This window comes from Apium graveolens, chromosome 6 (assembly GCF_009905375.1).
Source record: "Apium graveolens cultivar Ventura chromosome 6, ASM990537v1, whole genome shotgun sequence".
Lineage (NCBI taxonomy): Eukaryota > Viridiplantae > Streptophyta > Magnoliopsida > Apiales > Apiaceae > Apium > Apium graveolens.
Genome location: NC_133652.1, coordinates 109,904,470 through 109,927,260, shown reverse-complemented (window position 1 = coordinate 109,927,260; position 22,791 = coordinate 109,904,470). Strand labels below are relative to the sequence as shown.

Below are 22,791 nucleotides of genomic sequence, written 5' to 3'. Positions count from 1 at the left end.
GGTAGCACTCGCTAGGCCCTTATTATTTATGCTGGGCTCGTATGCATACATCATATGAAAGAGCGTGTTCACATGTGAGTTGGGCTCGTGGGCTAGAATCAACTTATAATCAGGATTTATAGGCTTCCTGCCCATCATATGCGAGCTGGGCTCAGGCGCCTATATGCGAGCTGAGCTCATGTGCTCATATGCGGGTTGGGCCCATGAGCTCACATCTTGTGGAAAATGAAGGAAAACGTCTTATTTATTGATTTAGAAATAAGGCGGTGCAGACCGAGGCAACCAGGCCCATCCGCGTTAGAGGACTTTGTGTGTAACATGGAAAGTAACTCATAGATGATTGAGTTGCTCGTAAATTTCGGGGCCGACATGGGGTATTCTTGCAATCACGAGAAGAAATGCGGAGATGCCGCGAGATTGTAGGAAGCGTGTGGAGCCGATCGAGATTTACGTGACTAATGGGCCGAAGGCCTAACTTTATCATGAGTTTGGGCTGCACTGGTCGAAGAACCACAGGGTTCAGCATATGTGACTTGTTCTCCAAGAACTACGTGAGACTTGATCCCTATAAATAGAGTACGTAGGCACTTGTATGAGAGATGAGTCGACACTTGATAAAGAATGTAGCGACTGGGAAATTCGCGACGTGATTAAGTGAATAAAGTATACTTTTGTTATAATTCTAAATTATGTAAATAAAAGTGTGATTAAGTGAATTATGTGAAGTGGAAAGGTTTAAATGAATATTATATTCCAGTTTGATATATGATTGAGAAGCGTAATTGAAAAGGCTCAGCGTCGGGCCGTCATACAGGACGCGACCCCTTACGCGAAAAAGGGGAATAATAATAAAAGAGAAATTTTGTGATCGAACATGAATTGTGATGTGTGAATATATATGTTTGCCTGTCTATATGCATGATTATGTGACCTGGATGATTTTAAATGATTTTATGGAATTGATTTGATTTAATTGAGGTGTATGGAACCTTTATTCATATTTATAAAAATTATTTGAGTATGGTCGAGACGTGAAATTTATTTTATTATCTCCAATATAGTCTTAGAGACTTTATAAAAATAATAGATGAAATTATTTTGTGGTCGGTGTATTTTAAAATGATTTTCTCAATGATTTTCTCTCTCATTCTTTCTCATTCTCTCTCTTTCTCTCTCTTGCATGCAACATCAAGATTTAGTCCAAATTCAAAGATCTTGCTACCTATAGTCATCATTTCCGATCTTCTACTCATACACCATTTGCATGTAAGTGTTTAAGCTAGTTTCAAAATCAACTTCTCTTGTTTATATCTAAGAAAACCTCAATTTCTTAGTGTATGATAATAGGAGAGGTGTGGTATGCTATATGTTGTGTTTTCTTTGGTTTTGACTCGGTGTAGTTCGAATTTTTGGAAAAATAAAGTGGGGTTTTGATTTCCAAATAATTTTTAATTGATGATCCATGATTTACTTGCTTATATTTAGTATTGAGTTTGGTATGGACTATAAAATCTTATTTTTAAGAAAATTCTTTGCATGCATATAAGATTTTGTGTATTCAAGCTGTAACTTGGTTTGATCTTAAGTAGAATTATTAAATAATGGATTTTGGCGAGATAAATATGTGAGTTAAAGGTTGCATGTCAAAAATGGTGTGTGCATGTGTGTGTATTTAAAAAACCCGAATGGGTTTTGTAATTAAAAAGGGAATAAATTGATTTTTATGGCTTGCATGCTAATTGTTTTTAGTTATTGTTTATAATCAAAATGATTACTTGATTTTATGAATGAAGTTCTCGGTTTATATGATTTTGGTTTGATTTTATGATAAAGATGGTCGATTTGGGTTTAAATGAGAGAATATGTGTGAAATAGATCATGCATGTCAAAATAAATGGTTGCGTGTGATTATGGATGGTTTTTATGTTAATATTTGGTTCGAATTATAGGAATTAAAAAGAAAGATTGAGTCGTTTCGATTCTCAGATTGTATAGGTGGTCGTTATGATTATAGTATTGAGTTTTAAGTGAAGTATATTGTTTTATGTGTTATATGAGTATACTTGTAATTATACTCGTAAGTTTAAAGTAAGCGATAGAGCGGATTGGGTTAAGTGTTAAACGTTTCGGGAACGTCGAGTGGGAATCTAATCAGGGTTTTGAATTTTTGATTATAGATTCGAAGTGTGAAGGCATTCAGGCTAGAAAATGGAAAGATATTCTAGGTGGCAGTAGCTCAAACCCCGTAAAACAGGAAAGCGAATCCAGGAAAGTAACTCTGCTTGTATAAATTGTTTATAGAGAGGATATTGTTGATTCCATGATAGAGTATTGATCTTTTATAACACTTGTGAACCTGTTATTGATTCTTGAGAAACCCTGTTATTGTTCCTTGTGAACCTGTTATTGATTCTTGAGAAACCCTATTATTGTTTCTTGTGATAAACCTGTTATTGATTCTTGAGAAGCCCTGTTATTGTTCCTTGTGATAACCTGTTGCTGATTCTTGAACCCTGATATTGATTCTTGTGCCATACCTGTTATTGATCCTTTGTAGCACCCTAATATTGATTCTTGTACCATAAATGTTATTGATTCCTTGAAACACCCTGATATTGTTCTTGTAACGACTTGATTATTGTTCAAACCCTTACAGTAAACTGTTGATTTGTATCCTGAAATCCTATTGACTCCTTTGGATACCTTGAATTCTCGTGAACCTTATAAGAACTTTTATGAACTCCCTTGCGTATTATTTCAATTAACCTACATCCTTCATTTGTATATCTTATTCTGTAATGATTCTAGAACTTTTTTGATTCCCTAACTTACGTACCTTGATTATAATTTAATCTCGACCATAGTATTGATCTTTGATTACCTTTGATTCATTCAATTCATTTGAATTCTTGAATTGAACTTAAGAATGATTTTCGACTTGAAAGAGTCCGAATGATTTCATATTCTTGGTAATGATAAAATGAACTTAGTCAAACCTTTCTTTTCCAACACAAGGTTTTCCAAATGAATTTCTGATGGATTGGATTGAGACGTAAGAGACTAGTGGGACTAGTCCAGTCATATAAGAGACTAGCGGGGCTAGAAACATTTAAGGCTGAAATTATGTCATAGGTACCTTAACAACCAGATGGAGGTCGGTACGGGCTGATCACCCGTGTTATTATTTATGAAAGTTAAAGTAGTCCAATCAAGGGTTCCCTATCACTTTATAAAGAGAAACTGAATACAATTCTTTAGCAATTGCTTCTTTGAAAATGAAATGATTTAAAATGATTTGAGATGAGTTGATTGTGTTATTGTTTAGCATACAGCTTTGAGAACCCTTATTCTTGTCTCTGATATTGTTATCAATCATATAAATGATCCCCAGAGTTGAATAGATTCTTGCTTTTCACTTGAAAGATCCTTGAGATCCTATTAATGATTTGTGATGAATGTCGGCTTTCACCCTATCTTGAGCCTTGATTCCCGAAAGCCCAAACTTTTCTTCATAACCATTTCATAGTCCAAGGACAGAAATCTGCTACCTAGAGATTTAAAGTAGAATGCCTCAAGAGTTATATTGATATTGTTATTGCTGCATCATAGAACTGTCATATAGTTACTTGTTGAGCTTTTTATGCTCATATATTTTGCTTTGTTCTAACCATGGCAATTAAGCGAGAAGATGACCAAATTTAGGTGCACTGCTCGTAAGAGCATACCTGGTGGCCCATACCGTGTCGTGGGCTTCCATATGCCAGAGCAGGTAGTACAGGATATGTGAGCACACACTATAGTTGGAAGTTGTAAAGATACAATGGGTTATCAGTCGGTTCCAAGTCGGAATCGATTATGTAAATTTGATAATATAGTTTGGATTGTAATAATAATATGTTGGTTGATAGTTTTGTCTTGTCTCATACTTAATCCTGCTTAGATCCTATTAGTAGTTAATCGGGGTTTATGTTTAATTATTATTAGTTTAAAGGTGTGTGGGTCCTCATTTCCTAACCCCGAGATTGAGGGCGTCACAAACAATAACAAAAAACCCTATTCTTTCTTGAGGAGTCAACATACAAGCTCATCCACCACCATACACAACCTTCCTCCGCCCTCAAACATCACCCTTAATATTCATTCCGACCATCAACCTCCAAAACACCGTTATACGAAATTCTCCCTATAACAATGAGAAAAGAAGATTACGAAAAAATAGAATAAAGAAAATGATCTCGAAGAGTATTTGTGAAATGTAGAAAGAAAATGAGAGAAGAACTTATATGTGTTGGGCGTCGTATTTTGAGAAATCAAACTTAAAAAATAAACAAAATTGAAAATAAAATATTATGACCGTGCTTTTGTAATAGAAAAGTAGTATTACGATACCATATGGTCTCTTGTAACGCTAAAAAAGTGTTGATGAAAGTCAAAAAGTATAGCTGTAAATAAAAAAAGCTATGGTCACACTTTTTTGAAAAACCAGTTCATCATCAATGTGGGTGCCATCTTAGGGTTCTATGGTTACACTTTTGATTTTTAAGTTACACTGTCAAAAGTGTGACCATTGAGGGTCTACGCATATAGTTTTTCATTACGATAACATCTGTAATACTGTAACAATAGACCAATAGTCACGCCACTATAAGTTTTGTTACATCAAATTGGTGTTACCAAACGCCTTATCTGAACAACCCTCTTTCCACTGGTAACACTATTTATATATGAAAACATTTTTTTTATAAACATTATGTACCTTTACTAATAGTTTTTATAAGGTTTACCTACACTTTTTAAAGTTTTTCCAACATATAAATATTGACCATTTACATTATTGGTTACACTTTAAAGGGTTATGCCAACATTTTATTTAAAAAAAAAACATTATGACATTTTGAAAGTACCATTTCCCAAAAAATCTGCCAACAATCATCAATATTCACAATCCAAGATCATAAAAAGGTCCAAACCAATAGTAAACATGTCCAAGACAACCATAAACATTCGTAATCCAAAATATCTTAAAATTATCTAATATGACTACTCAGTGGCAAGTATAGTGTACAACTGCCAAGTTAACTACAAGTGCATGAAATCATAAGAGAAATCATGAGAAGTACTACTCACACTCATCGAAATCTTCTATCAATTTATTGTTCGCAGTAAAACACACACGAAAATACACGGAAGCGTACGCGATCACAAGTAGTATAAGATATAAGTCAAGTTCGTTCCCATATGGACTGGTTTAGGTTAAGTTCAGATTATGCACCTATGCAACAATGTATAATTATCACTCACTGCTAAGACAAATAACAATTTGAGTTTTAATTTAACTAAGAGATTATACTAAATAACATTAACTAAGAGAATTAAAAGTGATTTACTTATATAAGAATACAATATGGGATTCTAACTTCATTAAATACTTCATTCAAAGTTTATGTCTTTAACCTTAGCATGTGATGGTGATGACAACTAATCAGACAACACAAAACTAGTATACGCTAAGTTTTGTTATACGTATACCCTACTATCAAATATCCACAATTAAGATAGAAGTTGAATAGACAACAATTATGCTTAATCCCTATACGTCTATATAGATTGAAAACATAATGGTTTAAGAATAAGTTAACTATCGTGATTACATAGGGTGAATAAGATGGTTAAAATTACCCATGAATTATGCATGTCAATTCATACTGTTAGGTCCCAATTTGTTTGTAGAAGGGGGGGTTGAATACAAACAGTACCGAATAATCGAATTAAATGCGGAATAAAAATGTGAAACAAAATTCAAGTTAAATAAGAATATTATTAAACTTGAAAGGTGTTGCAACAACTGTATCGATTACAAGGAATTAATCTCAAATTAATTATCACAAATCTAGAATAAATTCGACATGAACTTTTTCTATTTTTGTAATAAAAAGATTCAAATGCTAAACGCAATTTGAGATTAAGTTCTAGGAATTTTGATCCGCTAGATAGTTACACAAGAACAAGAGAATGATTTCTAGTTGATTGGATTTAACTTTACAAACTAGAAATGTGATCTTGAATTTAGCAGATGGAAAATAAAATGTTTTCTGCGGCTGCTTTTCTTTCTGTGTTCTTGGTTGTTGACTTGTGTTCTGTATATTTGATGATTTTTTCTTCTGCTGCTTCTGTTGTTTTATATTAAAACAACCCACTTGAATTTAATTGGCAAGACAATCCCAACAGCTGGTATGACAATCGGCAGGACTATTGATTGTACTAGCAAGACAATCTGATTGAACTACAATGACTTTCGGTATGACAATCAGTTGAACAAGCAAAACAATCTCCTTCCCAGTAGAACTTTCAGTATGACTATTGAAATGACTTGGCATGACAATCGGTATGACAATCCAGATTGTCATGCTAGTTCATTTTCAATTGTCTTGCTGATTTAAGACTGTTTTTAATCCAATTAAACTTCTGGAAATTCTTAATATTAATTCTGAATTAGTTAATCAATTAATTCAATTAATAAATAAATTAATCTTTGCAGATATAATTTATTTTCTTAATTAAATTATATGACTTAATTAATTAATAGAGAATTAATACTACTCCTGAGCAGCAACCATTCTTCTGAAAATCTTCTGAAAATCACTGAGAATTATGAATCAATTCCACCACTTCAATGTTGACACTCGATGTACTGTCTGGTTCATGAGTGACTAACTTCCGTGACGTTTCTTCATATCTTGACTTTGATAATTGATTTTCTTCAGATTAAATCCTTGTAATTCTTTGATACCCTGACGAGATCTCTGTCACTTGATTAAATCCACAACCTTGATTTATATCACTGAGGCTTGATCAATTTCTTGAACTTCTTCCAGTGAATTAATTCCTCAAGTCTGTAGATGAACCTTGTTTCTGAATCCTTTGACAGATATTACTTTGCGAGATCTCTTTGATGGTAGATCCACTATTTACTTATTACATTCTTATTTGAGTTGAGTTAAATCCTTGAATGTACAAATAGGCTATGGCATATGCCTTACAATCTCCCCCTATTTATTTGTTAGACAATAACACACAAATACCTAGAGGATAGCTCAACTAACAAATAAGAAAAAGATATAAATAGAAATGCAAAGTAAATAGCAGAAAAGTTCTGGACTAGATTTAACATTTTCCAGATTCCAAACAGATGTTCCTCTAGACTGAACATATCTTCAAGTAGTTTCATCTTCTTTTGTACAACCACATTTCCTGTTGAGAAGCACATATCTCTCTTGCTTCTCCCCCTATGAGAATCAACTGATTTAAAGAAGATCACCCTCGTTTACCACATCTCCCATACAATAGGATCCGCAGATAAAAACCAATGGTACTCCCCATTTAGAAAATAGCTTCTCCCCTTATAAGAAAATCACCTTGTGTTTACCACCTCTCCCGTACAATAGGATCCGTAGTTACAAACAACAATGGTGTGGTGTAGTGTACATATGTAGGATCTTTTTCTTTCTCCCTGCTATTTCTCCCCCTTAGTTGAGGAATCCTCCAAACTATTACTTAAGCTTTGTCCAGAACTTATCTTCAAGTAGTTTCATCTTCTTCCTCACTGTGAGTGTGTGATTCTGTTTAGTGTACCTCACATGTATTTCACTCTTCTCTCCACTCGTGTTTACACTCATTCTCACAAGTGTATCACTCTTCTCTCATAGCTCCAACATTCAGCTGTACCTGCAAGGAAAATCACCTTAGCCATCCTTAAGGAGGTCACAGGTGGTGCAATGGGAGTTCACAAATCCCCATCCTTGTTAAACTCGTCAGATGAATCTGAGTCATAATTTACAAGTTGCTAGTTTCCCTTTTAGGGTTCCAGATTTGAATTCTGGGAAGGTAAACAATGATCCAATGAATTTAGCATAAAGATCAAAGTTCCCTTCTAATGTCTGTGAAGACATTTCCTTGAGACTCATCAGGTAATATCTGAATCATTGTCAATAAGTTTCCGATCTGCACCTATGTCAGATCCACTATCCGCAGATACATCCAGGGGATTTAAGCCTGGGGAGGTAGACACTGACCACTGACATATGGCTTTTGGATCAGTATCCTCTCCTAACACCTGTAAAGGCAATTGGTCCATTAACGAACCTTGAACAATCGAATCTGACCTTAAAATGGTCAAAACTCTTGTTTCCGTCAACTCATCCTTTGTGTGTGTAACCTTTCCTTGTACATCAAGAATTGTTTATGTTTGAGGTGGTGACACTACATTGGATACCTTGGCCGACAGGCGAATTTCAATAGACACATCCTGTTGAGAGAATGAATCTAGTAACTGTTTTTGTGCCTTTTCAGCCATTACATCTTTTTGAGAAGATGTATGGGGGCTATCAGTTGTCTCGGTTTAAATACTACTAATCTATGTAGGAGACAAAGCTACTGGGTTGACTATAGAACCTTCCTTATGTGGTGCACTAAGGCACTATCTCCCTCACGCTCATTCATACTACATTTAGTGGTAAGAGAGTGTTGGTTGGTTCTGTTTCTGTGTTTGTCTTTACAGTCTGGGATAGATGTTATGGGTTTTCAACCTCATGACTGTCAATGAAAGAAAGTCATTGAAGACTGAACCTGTATCACAGAACATATGGCAATAGAGAGATAAAATGTACTTAAGATCTATAATGAATGAAAATTATACATTTAATCTTTTGAGATAGATGATGTACAATAGTGATTTCAAAGGATTTTACATGAAATAAGAAATCACTAATGTAGAAAGAAGTCTGATTTCAATGATAACATTACCAGCTTACAAACAGCCATATCCCTCGGATAAACCTTTGTTGTTATCTCCAAAGGTAACCAGGGGGCCAGCTTTCTCAATCCATATTTAAAAGCAGGGCTCTATCTCCGGTCATATGTCTTGATGATCCATTATTAAGAATCCACACTACCGGTTCCACCTGTTTAATGCCCTGCGTTATAAATGCATTAGACCTTCTTCGGAACCCAAACTTGGTTGGGCCCGGCATACTTGTAGAATTGTCCTTTGTCAGGCAAAACAACATTTTTAACTTTAATGGTCTGAACTTTCTCAATGACTGAACATTTGACCTTATAAACAGCCTTAACAAATTTCTGTTTAGGCTTAGGCACAAATGTCTCCTTTCTAGCCTTAGAAGGACTAGCAGTCTTAGACCTATCATGCTTCTTATTATTCACATGCTGACGAGGAGTAGTCTTATCATTAGAAACATGCTTACCATTAAAATAAGCATACATCATATTAAAAGCACAAGATATACAATTAGCAACACCACATGCTTTATGAGAGTGATTAACAACAGGCAATTTATGCATGGTAGACATGGCATTTTTGTTATCCAACTCATGTATGTCTGAGTTAGTCTCAGTTGCTTTCACAACTTTGACTGGGACTTTCGACACACTTGACTTGGGAACAACCTTCTCATTAGCATGATCTTCAACACATATTTCTTCTTGAATAACAGAAGAGGTCGCATCAAATGGTTCAACAATTGATGCTTTATAGAGGGGTTCATCAACACCCTTAAGCACATGTGGTACTTCCCTCCCTTTAGCATAGACATGAGGAGGGGAGTTTATGTCTAATTCTCCAATAGCAACATTGTAATCATAACCTATTCCAGATGTTTGATTAACAGCTTGCTTACTGTAGAACTCTTTAGCCTTCGAACAAGAATTGAAGTAGGCTCTAACCTTAGTCTCAAGACCGGTGATCTTGTCTTTGAGAATAGTTTCGAGTTTTCTATAACAGTCAACTCTATTCTCTAGAAAAGATACTTGTTCTTTTAACTTGTCTTGATTAATGTGCACAAGTCTTAATTCATTGACCTCTTTCTCAAGGTCTTTGATCTGTAAACTTAACAATTCATTATCACGACGAGCACAATCTAAGTTACCTCCTAGATGATAAACTAATTCAACATCAGTATATTTTACCTCTTTTCTTGACGATGAAGCTTTTCGATCAATAGCCATAAGAGCAAGATTCCCTTCTTCTTCATCTTCACTATCAGTATCATCCCAGCTTCTTCCCTTTGCCAGATAAGCCCTTTCAGAGTTACTCTTCTGATTTGAATCATAAGAGTTCTTCCTTACTTGCTTTGGCTTCCTACATTCTGTGGCAAAGTGTCCCAACTCATTGCAGTTATAACATCTAATGGTGCTCCGATCAACCATCCCTGTTTTGTATCCACCACTGCTGGTGTTAGAGGATGAAGATCCACCTTTCTGGAATTTGTTGTAGTTGGACTTGTACTTGAACTTGGGATTTCTCTTGAATCTGACATTGGAGAATCTCTTGACAATTTGGGCCATTGACTCATCTTCCAATTGCTCCAGCTCTTCCAAGGAATAAAAATCATCACTGGATTGATTTGTAGTAGGAGGATCATATTCTGCTACTAATACATTTTCCTCAGCCTTGGAATACTGTACCATTCTTTCCGACTGTTGAGATTGTTGTTGTTGTTGACCTTCAGCTACAAGAGCAGTAGATATGCTGACCATTCTATCTTTCCCGTAGACTTCCTTCTGCTAAATCTGCTCCAACTCATAGGTTTTTAACACACCATAGAGTCTATCCAAAGAGATCTCACTCATATCTCTAGCTTCTCTAATGGCAGTGCTTCTATGTTCAAGATGAGTTGGCAGTGTTAAAAGGAACTTTTTGTTGACCTCCCTGATTGAATAATATTTTCCATTTATGTTCAGGTTGTTGATCAACGCATTGTACCTCTCAAACACTTCAGTAATTCCTTCTCCTGGATTGGATTTAAAATGTTCATGCTCAGAGGTTAGGATCTCCAACTTGTTCTCCCTAACTTCCTCTGTGCCTTCATTAATCACCTCAATAGTTTCCCACATGTGTTTGGAATTTTTACAGTTCATCACATGTCTGTTCATCAAGGGATCAAGGGAATCAATTAATATTAATTGAAGGCTGGCATCCAAGGAGGCTTCTTCCTTTTCAGCAGGAGTAAAAATCTTCAGGCTCTTTTGGATAGGTTCTAGCTTTGGTAATCACAACATCATCTACTATCACCTCTGGTTCAATAACCATTGGAGTTGTTGGACCCTTCTTTAACAAGTTCAGATATTTGGGATTCGCAACTTGTAAAAACAAGAGCATCTTCTTCTTCCACATGATATAATTTTCTTTATCAAATAGTGGAATTTTAACGGTTCCAACTTTTTGTGAAGTCATTATGAATTTTTGAATAAATAAAAATTCAAGGAGTTGAAAAATCATAAAAGTCTAGGATCTTGATTTGTTCGTTAATCAGAAGGCTCTGATACCAATTGTTAGGTCCCAATTTGTTTGTAGAAGGGGGGTTGAATACAAACAGTACCGAATAATCGAATTAAATGCGGAATAACAATGTGAAACAAAATTCAAGTTAAATAAGAATATTATTAAACTTGAAAGGTGTTACAACAACTGTATCGATTACAAGGAATTAATCTCAAATTAATTATCACAAATCTAGAATAAATTCGACATGAACTTTTTCTATTTTTGTAATAAAAAGATTCAAATACTAAACGTAATTTGAGATTAAGTTCTAGGGATTTTGATCCGCTAGATAGTTACACAAGAACAAGAGAATGATTTCTAGTTGATTGGATTTAACTTTACAAACTAGAAATGTGATCTTGAATTTAGCAGATGGAAAATAAAATGTTTTCTGCGGCTGCTTTTCTTTCTGTGTTCTTGGTTGTTGACTTGTGTTCTGTATATTTGATGATTTTTTTTTTCTGCTGCTTCTGTTGTTTTATATTAAAACAACCCACTTAAATTTAATTGGCAAGACAATCCCAACAGCTGGCATGACAATCGGTAGGACTATTGATTGTACTAGCAAGACAATCTGATTGAACTACAATGACTTTCGGTATGACAATCAGTTGAACTAGCAAGACAATCTCCTTCCCAGTAGAACTTTCGGTATGACTATTGAAATGACTTGGCATGACAATCGGTATGACAATCCAGATTGTCATGCCAGTTCATTTTCAATTGTCTTGCTGATTTAAGACTGTTTTTAATCCAATTAAACTTCTGAAAATTCTTAATATTAATTCTGAATTAATTAATCAATTAATTCAATTAATAAATAAATTAATCTTTGCAAATATAATTTATTTTCTTAATTAAATTATATGACTTAATTAATTAATAGAGAATTAATACTACTCCTGAGCAGCAACCATTCTTCTGAAAATCTTCTGAAAATCACTGAGAATTATAAATCAATTCCACCACTTCAATGTTGACACTCGATGTACTGTCTGGTTCATGAGTGACTAACTTCTGTGACGTTTCTTCATATCTTGACTTTGATAGTTGATTTTCTTCAGATTAAATCCTTGTAATTCTTTGATACCCTGACGAGATCTCTGTCACTTGATTAAATCCACAACGTTGATTTATATCACTGAGGCTTGATCAATTTCTTGAACTTCTTCCAGTGAATTAATTCCTCAAGTCTGTAGATGAACCTTGTTTCTGAATCCTTTGACAGATATTACTTTGCGAGATCTCTTTGACGGTAGATCCACTATTTACTTATTACATTCTTATTTGAGTTGAGTTAAATCCTCGAATGTACAAATAGGCTATGGCATATGCCTTACACATACACAAACCTATGCTAGCATGGCAAGTTCTAAACCTCTATATTCACTTTTGCTTCAATAGAGATTAACAAACAATCTTAGATGTTAGCTACGCATCAAAGATGAATAAGCACAACCAAACTAGAAAATCATACACACACAAAGGATTTAAAACAATTAACTATTGAAATCCATAAATAAATCCTCTAGAACCTCATGACAACGATTAAATCGAACTCATCATCACCGTGGGTTCCAATGAAAATATGACAATAAACAATATAAGAGTACTAGGGTTCAAAGACAAATAAAAAACAAGCATCCAAAGTATCAACTATATTGAAGAATATAAAAGTCTTCTTCTCCGTTGCCGTCTTGTGCTCCCCAGGTCTTCGTATTACTCTCCCTTGGCTCCTTGTTATTAAAAATGAATTATTATTGGCTTATATATGCTTCTGGACGACCTGGGCCCTCAAAATCATCAAATTCAAGTCAAATCAGGATTCTGGCGCGACCGCCCCACACTCCGCACGGGCGTGCGCGTTCTCGGTCAATCTGACGCGGCCGCCCCGCTTCCCGTATGGGCGCGCTGTGTCTCTGGATTTTTCTTCATTTTCTTATTTCTGCTGTATTTTGAGTTCCGTCTGTCAGAATTTGGCGATTCAATACTCCACGTGAAGCTATCGAGATGCTCTTCAACATGAGAATGATCTTGACTTTGACCTCCTTTCAGCATATTTCTAATAAAAGCTCATTTATCCATCCAACTAATGCCTGTAATGCAATAACACAAAAACACATCAAAAATACCAATAACTTGAGTCCAAAACACCAACTTTAGCTTGTAATGAAGCGTTCGAAGTAGATATAAAATCCACTTATCACACCCCCAAACTTGAATCGATGCTTGTCCTCAAGCAAAAACAGACTCAAAACTACAAAAAAATTCTAATGCATGAATGCAACTACGTGAATGCAACTAAATGATAATGCAATCGATCCCCTCAGAACAACCATAACCAACCAACAAGCTAATGCTTCTAAAAATGAAATGACTTAAAACATAGTTCGAATAAACCCCACAAACCAACTTCCAAACCAGAAACGTGCATGTATGGATGTTTAACAGATTTACTCTCGATACTAGATCAATAACCATAACTTATCTATCATTAAAACAATCATGAGTTTATAAACATAATATATGTTAAACGCATAATGACTTACAACACTTCCTTTCTACTAGAGTTATACAAGGATTCATGCTATTATTGAACATATAACAAAGATGCTTATTTGACCGTGCAATGAATGAGGTCCCAAAAGACTTATACAATAATACCCATGTAGCGAGCGTTAGGTTAGCGGATCCCAGACTATCCAAGCCTCAGGTGAATAGGCACAAAGTCCCCTAGAATTTAATAACTCGAGTATTAAAGAGCTCACTCTTGATCAATTATGCATAATACATACTCTTTTTTTCTTTTTTCTTTTTCCTTTTTTTTTTCTTGTTTTTTTAACAAATTCTGAATGAGTGCGTTTCGCTCCATCTCATTCAACCCTAAACTACTCATAAATTATGAGCCGGCTACTAGCCATTTGACGCCTATCCTTATTCACAACTAGTAATGAAATCCTACTTTTCTCCAATTTAAAAATTCAATGTTCCTATGTCATTACGAGAATACCAAAAATTCTAAATATAACCAAGTGATTAAATCTCAACAAATAAACAAGTATGATCATAATCTAGATCAAACACAATCTTATAAGACATGTGATTTTTTTTTAGGCATGCAAATCAATTCATTAAGACTTAAGCAACCCTCTATCCGTCATCACCACACTCAAATTAACATCAACTTATCAGATAGAAATAGCTCAACCTAAGGGATCATATTATATGCATGCACATGTAACTAAATGAACTCACATAAAAATTACAAATAAAAATGTCCTATATGAATAATCATGCAAAAATACGTATATAAAATACAACTAAACATGCAACATGAATCTATATGAATCTATATGAAAACACACAAACTAATCCTTACATTATCACCCCTAAACTTAAAATTTTCAATATCCTCATTGAAGGTAATAATAAGGATACAAGGCATACCTAGTCTTCGGGAGGATCACCCTCTTCAGGTGGAGGATCAGGTGGCCAATCAACCTCAACACCAATGTCTCGAAAAATAGTACCGGGAGCGTATATCAAATCTTCAGCAAAACGTCGGTGTATGTCATGCATGGCCTCAATACGCCGAATCAACCTTCTATACTGCGCATGACCAAGACCAAACCTATCAACTGTCTGTGGTGCACGAGAGGGACCCTCTGTAAGCATGGGAGGAACCGTTCGGTCACCCTTTAGATTATCATAGATATATTCCAACCCCTTGTCAGGGGCCCCTTATCAGTGGGTGCACCTAAAATGTATAACTCAAATAATCTGGCAGCGGTTTGAACCCAAGTGTGGGAGCTTCTTCAATACGGTTTGAGACGCTCCTGAGAAATTTTCATCTCTGCTAACCCAAGAGAATCGAATGGCATAACGAACTTCCTCTTCCACGGGGGTGCATTCAAAACCTGCAGTTGCTCTGCTCCTACTTCATCTTCAATAACTGATTCCCCTATTAAGGATCTCTTTAAGATATCTGACTTTGGCAATTGCTCAAGCTCCGAATTCACGACAGAGTCGACCCTCTACTTTAAAGCACTCTTCTTTATCCGTGGGTAACTTTATTGCCTTAAACATATTAAAAGTGACCTTCTGATCTTGAAACTTCATTGTAAGCTCTCCTTTTTACACATCGATCATAGTTTGGCCTGTAGCCAAGAATGGTCTTCCCAAGATGATGGGAATCTTCTCATCTTTCTCGAAATCCAGAATTACAAAATCAGCAGGGAAGATGAGTTTATCCACCTTGACCAAGACATCCTCCACTATACCTCATGGATAAGTGATGGTCCGATCGGCCAACTGTAAGGACATGTTTGTCAGTTTTGGCTCAGGCAAACCCAGTTTCTTGAAGACAGATAAGGGCATCAGATTGATGCTAGCTCCCAAGTCACATAAACACTTGTCGAAAGTCAAGTTTCCAATAGTGCAAGGAATAGTGAAGCTTCCAGGATCTTTAAGCTTCAGAGGCAATTTATGTTGCAGCACAGCACTGTACTCTTCCGTTAGATTAATGGTTTCCAACTCCTCAAGTTTTAGCTTTCGAGATAGAATACCCTTCATGAACTTAGCATAGCTCGGCATCTGTTCTAGAGCTTTCGCAAAAGGTATGTTAATGTGCAACTTCTTGAAAACCTCAAAAAGTTGGCAAATTGCTTATCAAACTTCTGCTTCTGAAGTCTTTTAGGATATGGTGGAGGTGGGTAGACCTGTTTATCCCCTGTATTACCCTCAAGAGGATTGCTTTCAACAGATTTTTTCTTCGGTTCCACCCCGACATCCTTCTCCACCACTTTTTAAGCTACAATCTCATTTTCTGGAATTGACAAGGGTGCAGATGTACCTGCATTCTGAACAGAAATTTCAGAATCTTCGTCTTGCTGAAATTGGGGGCTCGCGACCTTTCCAGACCTCAAGGTGATGGCATTCACCTGTTCTTTAACTTCCCTCTTGCCTGGATTGGCTTCTGTATCACTAGGAATCGTTCCTGATGGTCGATTCAATAAGGCGTTAGTAATTTGCCCTATTTGGTTCTCTAGAGTCTTGATAGAAACAGCCTGGCTTTTGCATATAAGAGTCTGGTTTATGCACATAAGCCTCAACTCCTCCAATTCAGATTTTTCATTCGAAGATTGACCTGCACCTCCATGAGTTTGTTGTTGAAGTTGGAGTTGTTGTCTTGGTGCAAATTGTTGCTGAAAACCAGGATGATTGAATTGCTTGTTTCCAAACTGCTAGAACGGCTGTTGCATCGCATTCTAATTGTTGCTCCAGCCGAAGTTAGGATGATTCCAGTTGTCAGGATAATAAGTGTCTGGAACTGGTTGCTGCGATCTCTGAAAGTTGCTGACAAACTGAGCTGATTCACTAGATATAGCGCATTGCTCCGTCGCATGCGAACCTGCACACATCTCACAAACACTGGTTATCTATTTAATACCATAGTTAGCTAGAGAATCGATCTTCATAGAAAACGCCTTTAGTTGAGCGGTGATAGCCGTAGCTGTATCCACTTCAAGAACTCTTGCTACCTTACCCTGCGGCATTCTATGGGTTGGATACTGATATTCATTAGCGGCCATCAGTTCAATTAGCTCATAAGCTTCATTACAGCTCTTAGCCCATAAGGCTCCACCTGATGCTGCATCGAGCATGAGTCTTGACTGTGCTCCCGAACTGTTGTAGAAACAATTGATGATCATCCAATCAGGCATTCCATGATGAGGACACTTCCTAAGCATCTTCTTATACCGCTCCCAAGCTTCACCTAGCGATTCCCCTGATTGCTGCGCAAACTGAGTAAGAGCATTCCTGATTGCAGCTATTTTTGCCATAGTGAAGAATTTAGTGAGAAACTTTTGAGCAAGATGTGACACCCCCAAATCCGGGGTCAGGGGATTTGGTCGTCACTATGAAACCTCAATCCAAAATAACCTGTTTAATCAATAAATAAATGCCAACAGTTAAAATATAGCATCTGCGACCCCAAACTACACCAAGATCTTTTTAGGTTAAAGTTCTAGAAACAAGATATCCAAATTCCACAAATAATTTTTTTCACTTTCTTTTAAAACATCTTTTTCAACAATTTTAGAACTCAAAACTAAACCCGCTAGTATAACTTCGAAAAGAAGTGTACTAGGCCCAAATACACGATAACACATCTATAATATATATATATACACAAAAAGCTTTACATTATATAACTTACACTAGTTCTGTAAACCCTGGACCAACCATCTTCGTAATTGCATCCTTCTTAGCCTTTCTTGAATTATGCAGCTAAACAGCTTCAGTTAATCCTCACTGGAAGGTTAAATTTAAAAACAGGCAAGTATGAGCCAAAGAAATGCTCAGCAAGTTCAGTATAATATATATGGTTTTTGATATAAAAACCGACATCTGCACTAGAGCAGAACATTTAAAATTATAATTGCTGAATCAGAAAATTTGTTAAGGAATCCCAGAATTGGTTCCTTGAATGTATTCAAAACCATTTTGATATTTTTGAGCGAAAATGCTTCAGCAGTACTTTAAATCTCGATGAGAATAAAACTCGTAAAAAGTGTTTACAGAAATATTGTAAACAACAATCACATGAAACAGTGATTATGGACTGAATCATAAACCCATTCACAACCGAACTCTTGATATTAATACTCATTTTAATGTCATATCAAATTAGATATCAATATAAACTTTGATGCTCACAACATCCATACTGAAGTCAATATCAATCATCTATATTAATACCACCTTTGATATTTAACAACAAACTAAATATCAATATCAACCGGAACCTGAATCAAAACTGCATTTTAACCTTTTATTGAAAACTGAAGCACGAGATAAATCATTTATGCATGATTATCAGCAACAATATTATGCTAATAAAGAAAGAACGACATATAATCAATGATATTTGAATAATAACTGAAGCTAACAGTAAGCTTATAAAACAGTAAGCGATAAGTTTTAGATTGGAAATCACAATATTCCAGCGGATGCCTTATCACATGCTGATTAACCACTGTGATAGAGCTGGATTATAATTCGTAGAATTCAGATCCCAAACACGATAAGTTTTCTACATGTCTCTTGTGCTCCCTAGGTCTTCGTATTACTCTCCCTTGGCTCCTTGTTATTAAAAATGAATTATTATTGGCTTATATATGCTTCTGGACGACCTGGGCCCTCAAAATCATCAAATTCAAGTCAAATCAGGATTCTGGCGCGACCGCCCCACACTCCGCGCGGGCGTGCGCGTTCTCGGTCAATCTGACACGGCCGCCCCGCTTCCCGTATGGGCGCGCTGTGTCTCTGGATTTTTCTTCATTTTTTTATTTCTGCTGTATTTTGAGTTCCGTCTGTCAGAATTTGGCGATTCAATACTCCACGTGAAGCTATCGAGATGCTCTTCAACATGAGAATGATCTTGACTTTGACCTCCTTTCAGCATATTTCTAATAAAAGCTCATTTATCCATCCAACTAATGCCTGTAATGCAATAACACAAAAGCACATCAAAAATACCAATAACTTGAGTCCAAAACACCAACTTTAGCTTGTAATGAAGCGTTCGAAGTAGATATAAAATCCACTTATCACACCCCCAAACTTGAATCGATGCTTGTCCTCAAGCAAAAACAGACTCAAAACTACAAAAAAATTCTAATGCATGAATGCAACTACGTGAATGCAACTAAATGATAATGCAATCGATCCCCTCAGAACAACCATAACCAACCAACAAGCTAATGCTTCTAAAAATGAAATGACTTAAAACATAGTTCGAATAAACCCCACAAACCAACTTCCAAACCAGAAACGTTCATGTATGGATGTTTAACAGATTTACTCTCGATACTAGATCAATAACCATAACTTATCTATCATTAAAACAATCATGAGTTTATAAACATAATATATGTTAAACGCATAATGACTTACAACACTTCCTTTCTACTAGAGTTATACAAGGATTCATGCTATTATTGAACATATAACAAAGATGCTTATTTGACCGTGCAATGAATGAGGTCCCAAAAGACTTATACAATAATACCCATGTAGCGAGCGTTAGGTTAGCGGATCCCAGACTATCAAAGCCTCAGGTGAATAGGCACAAAGTCCCCTAGAATTTAATAACTCGAGTATTAAAGAGCTCACTCTTGATCAATTATGCATAATACATACTCTTTTTTTCTTTTTTCTTTTTCCTTTTTTTTTCTTTTTCTTGTTTTTTTAACAAATTCTGAATGAGTGCGTTTCGCTCCATCTCATTCAACCCTAAACTACTCATAAATTATGAGCCGACTACTAGCCATTTGACGCCTATCCTTATTCACAACTAGTAATGAAATCCTACTTTTCTCCAATTTAAAAATTCAATGTTCCTATGTCATTACGAGAATACCAAAAATTCTAAATATAACCAAGTGATTAAATCTCAACAAATAAACAAGTATGATCATAATCTAGATCAAACACAATCTTATAAGACTTGTGATTTTTTTTCAGGCATGCAAATCAATTCATTAAGACTTAAGCAACCCTCTATCCGTCATCACCACACTCAAATTAACATCAACTTATCAGATAGAAATAGCTCAACCTAAGGGATCATATTATATGCATGCACATGTAACTAAATGAACTCACATAAAAATTACAAATAAAAATGTCCTATATGAACAATCATGCAAAAATACGTATATAAAATACAACTAAACATGCAACATGAATCTATATGAATCTATATGAAAACACACAAACTAATCCTTACATTATCACCCCTAAACTTAAAATTTTCAATATCCTCATTGAAGGTAATAATAAGGATACAAGGCATACCTAGTCTTCGGGAGGATCACCCTCTTCAGGTGGAGGATCAGGTGGCCAATCAACCTCAACACCAATGTCTCGAAAAATAGTACCGGGAGCGTATATCAAATCTTCAGCAAAATGTCGGTGTATGTCATGCATGGCCTTAATACGCCGAATCAACCTTCTATACTGCGCATGACCAAGACCAAACCTATCAACTGTCTGTGGTGCACGAGAGGGACCCTCTGTAAGCATGGGAGGAACCGTTCGGTCACCCTTTAAATTATCATAGATATATTCCAACCCCTTGTCAGGGGCCCCTTATCAGTGGGTGCACCTAAAATGCATAACTCAAATAATCTGGCAGCGGTTTGAACCCAAGTGTGGGAGCTTCTTCAATATACGGTTCGAGACGCTCCTGAGAAATTTTCATCTCTGCTAACCCAAGAGAATCGAATGGCATAACGAACTTCCTCTTCCACGGGGCTGCATTCAAAACCTGCAGTTGCTCTGCTCCTACTTCATCTTCAATAACTGATTCCCCTATTAAGGATCTCTTTAAGATATCTGACTTTGGCAATTGCTCAAGCTCTGAATTCACGACAGAGTCGACCCTCTACTTTAAAGCACTCTTCTTTATCCGTGGGTAACTTTATTGCCTTAAACATATTAAAAGTGACCTTCTGATCTTGAAACTTCATTGTAAGCTCTCCTTTTTACACATCGATCATAGTTTGGCCTGTAGCCAAGAATGGTCTTCCCAAGATGATGGGAATCTTCTCATCTTTCTCGAAATCCTGAATTACAAAATCAGCAGGGAAGATGAGTTTATCCACCTTGACCAAGACATCCTCCACTATACCTCATGGATAAGTGATGGTCCGATCGGCCAACTGTAAGGACATGTTTGTCAGTTTTGGCTCAGGCAAACCCAGTTTCTTGAAGACAGATAAGGGCATCAGATTGATGCTAGCTCCCAAGTCACATAAACACTTGTCGAAAGTCAAGTTTCCAATAGTGCAAGGAATAGTGAAGCTTCCAGGATCTTTAAGCTTCAGAGGCAATTTATGTTGCAGCACAGCACTGTACTCTTTCGTTAGATTAATGGTTTCCAACTCCTCAAGTTTTAGCTTTCGAGATAGAATACCCTTCATGAACTTAGCATAGCTCGGCATCTGTTCTAGAGCTTTCGCAAAAGGTATGTTAATGTGCAACTTCTTGAAAACCTCAAAAAGTTGGCAAATTGCTTATCAAACTTCTGCTTCTGAAGTCTTTTAGGATATGGTGGAGGTGGGTAGACCTGTTTATCCCCTGTATTACCCTCAAGAGGATTGCTTTCAACAGATTTTTTCTTCGGTTCCACCCCGACATCCTTCTCCACCACTTTTTAAGCTACAATCTCATTTTATGGAATTAAAAAGGGTGCAGATGTACCTGCATTCTGAACAGAAATTTCAGAATCTTCGTCTTGCTGAAATTGGGGGCTCGCGACCTTTCCAGACCTCAAGGTGATGGCATTCACCTGTTCTTTAACTTCCCTCTTGCCTGGATTGGCTTCTGTATCACTAGGAATCGTTCCTGATGGTCGATTCAATAAGGCGTTAGTAATTTGCCCTATTTGGTTCTCTAGAGTCTTGATAGAAACAGCCTGGCTTTTGCATATAAGAGTCTGGTTTATGCACATAAGCCTCAACTCCTCCAATTCAGATTTTTCATTCGAAGATTGACCTGCACCTCCATGAGTTTGTTGTTGAAGTTGGAGTTGTTGTCTTGGTGCAAATTGTTGCTGAAAACCAGGATGATTGAATTGCTTGTTTCCAAACTGCTAGAACGGCTGTTGCATCGCATTCTAATTGTTGCTCCAGCCGAAGTTAGGATGATTCCAGTTGTCAGGATAATAAGTGTCTGGAACTGGTTGCTGCGATCTCTGAAAGTTGCTGACAAACTGAGCTGATTCACTAGATATAGCGCATTGCTCCATCGCATGCGAACCTGCACACATCTCACAAACACTGGTTATCTATTTAATACCATAGTTAGCTAGAGAATCGATCTTCATAGAAAACGCCTTTAGTTGAGCGGTGATAGCCGTAGCTGTATCCACTTCAAGAACTCTTGCTACCTTGCCCTGCGGCATTCTATGGGTTGGATACTGATATTCATTAGCGGCCATCAGTTCAATTAGCTCATAAGCTTCATTACAGCTCTTAGCCCATAAGGCTCCACCTGATGCTGCATCGAGCATGAGTCTTGACTGTGCTCCCGAACTGTTGTAGAAACAATTGATGATCATCCAATCAGGCATTCCATGATGAGGACACTTCCTAAGCATCTTCTTATACCGCTCCCAAGCTTCACCTAGCGATTCCCCTGATTGCTGCGCAAACTGAGTAAGAGCATTCCTGATTGCAGCTATTTTTGCCATAGTGAAGAATTTAGTGAGAAACTTTTGAGCAAGATGTGACACCCCCAAATCCGGGGTCAGGGGATTTGGTCGTCACTATGAAACCTCAATCCAAAATAACCTGTTTAATCAATAAATAAATGCCAACAGTTAAAATATAGCATCTGCGACCCCAAACTACACCAAGATCTTTTTAGGTTAAAGTTCTAGAAAC

The 22,791-nt window shown here is 36.4% G+C and overlaps 2 non-coding genes across 2 annotated transcripts; both read left to right on the top strand.

Annotated features, from left to right (window-relative positions):
• The first annotated feature begins 17,059 nt into the window (after positions 1–17,059).
• On the top strand, positions 17,060–17,166 carry LOC141669146 (small nucleolar RNA R71). The gene has a single exon (XR_012553438.1). It is a non-coding gene; the product is annotated as a small nucleolar RNA R71 (small nucleolar RNA).
• A 5,310-nt stretch (positions 17,167–22,476) lies between these two features.
• Positions 22,477–22,583, top strand: LOC141669145 (small nucleolar RNA R71). Its single transcript, XR_012553437.1, has one exon. It is a non-coding gene; the product is annotated as a small nucleolar RNA R71 (small nucleolar RNA).
• The last annotated feature ends 208 nt before the right edge of the window (positions 22,584–22,791 follow it).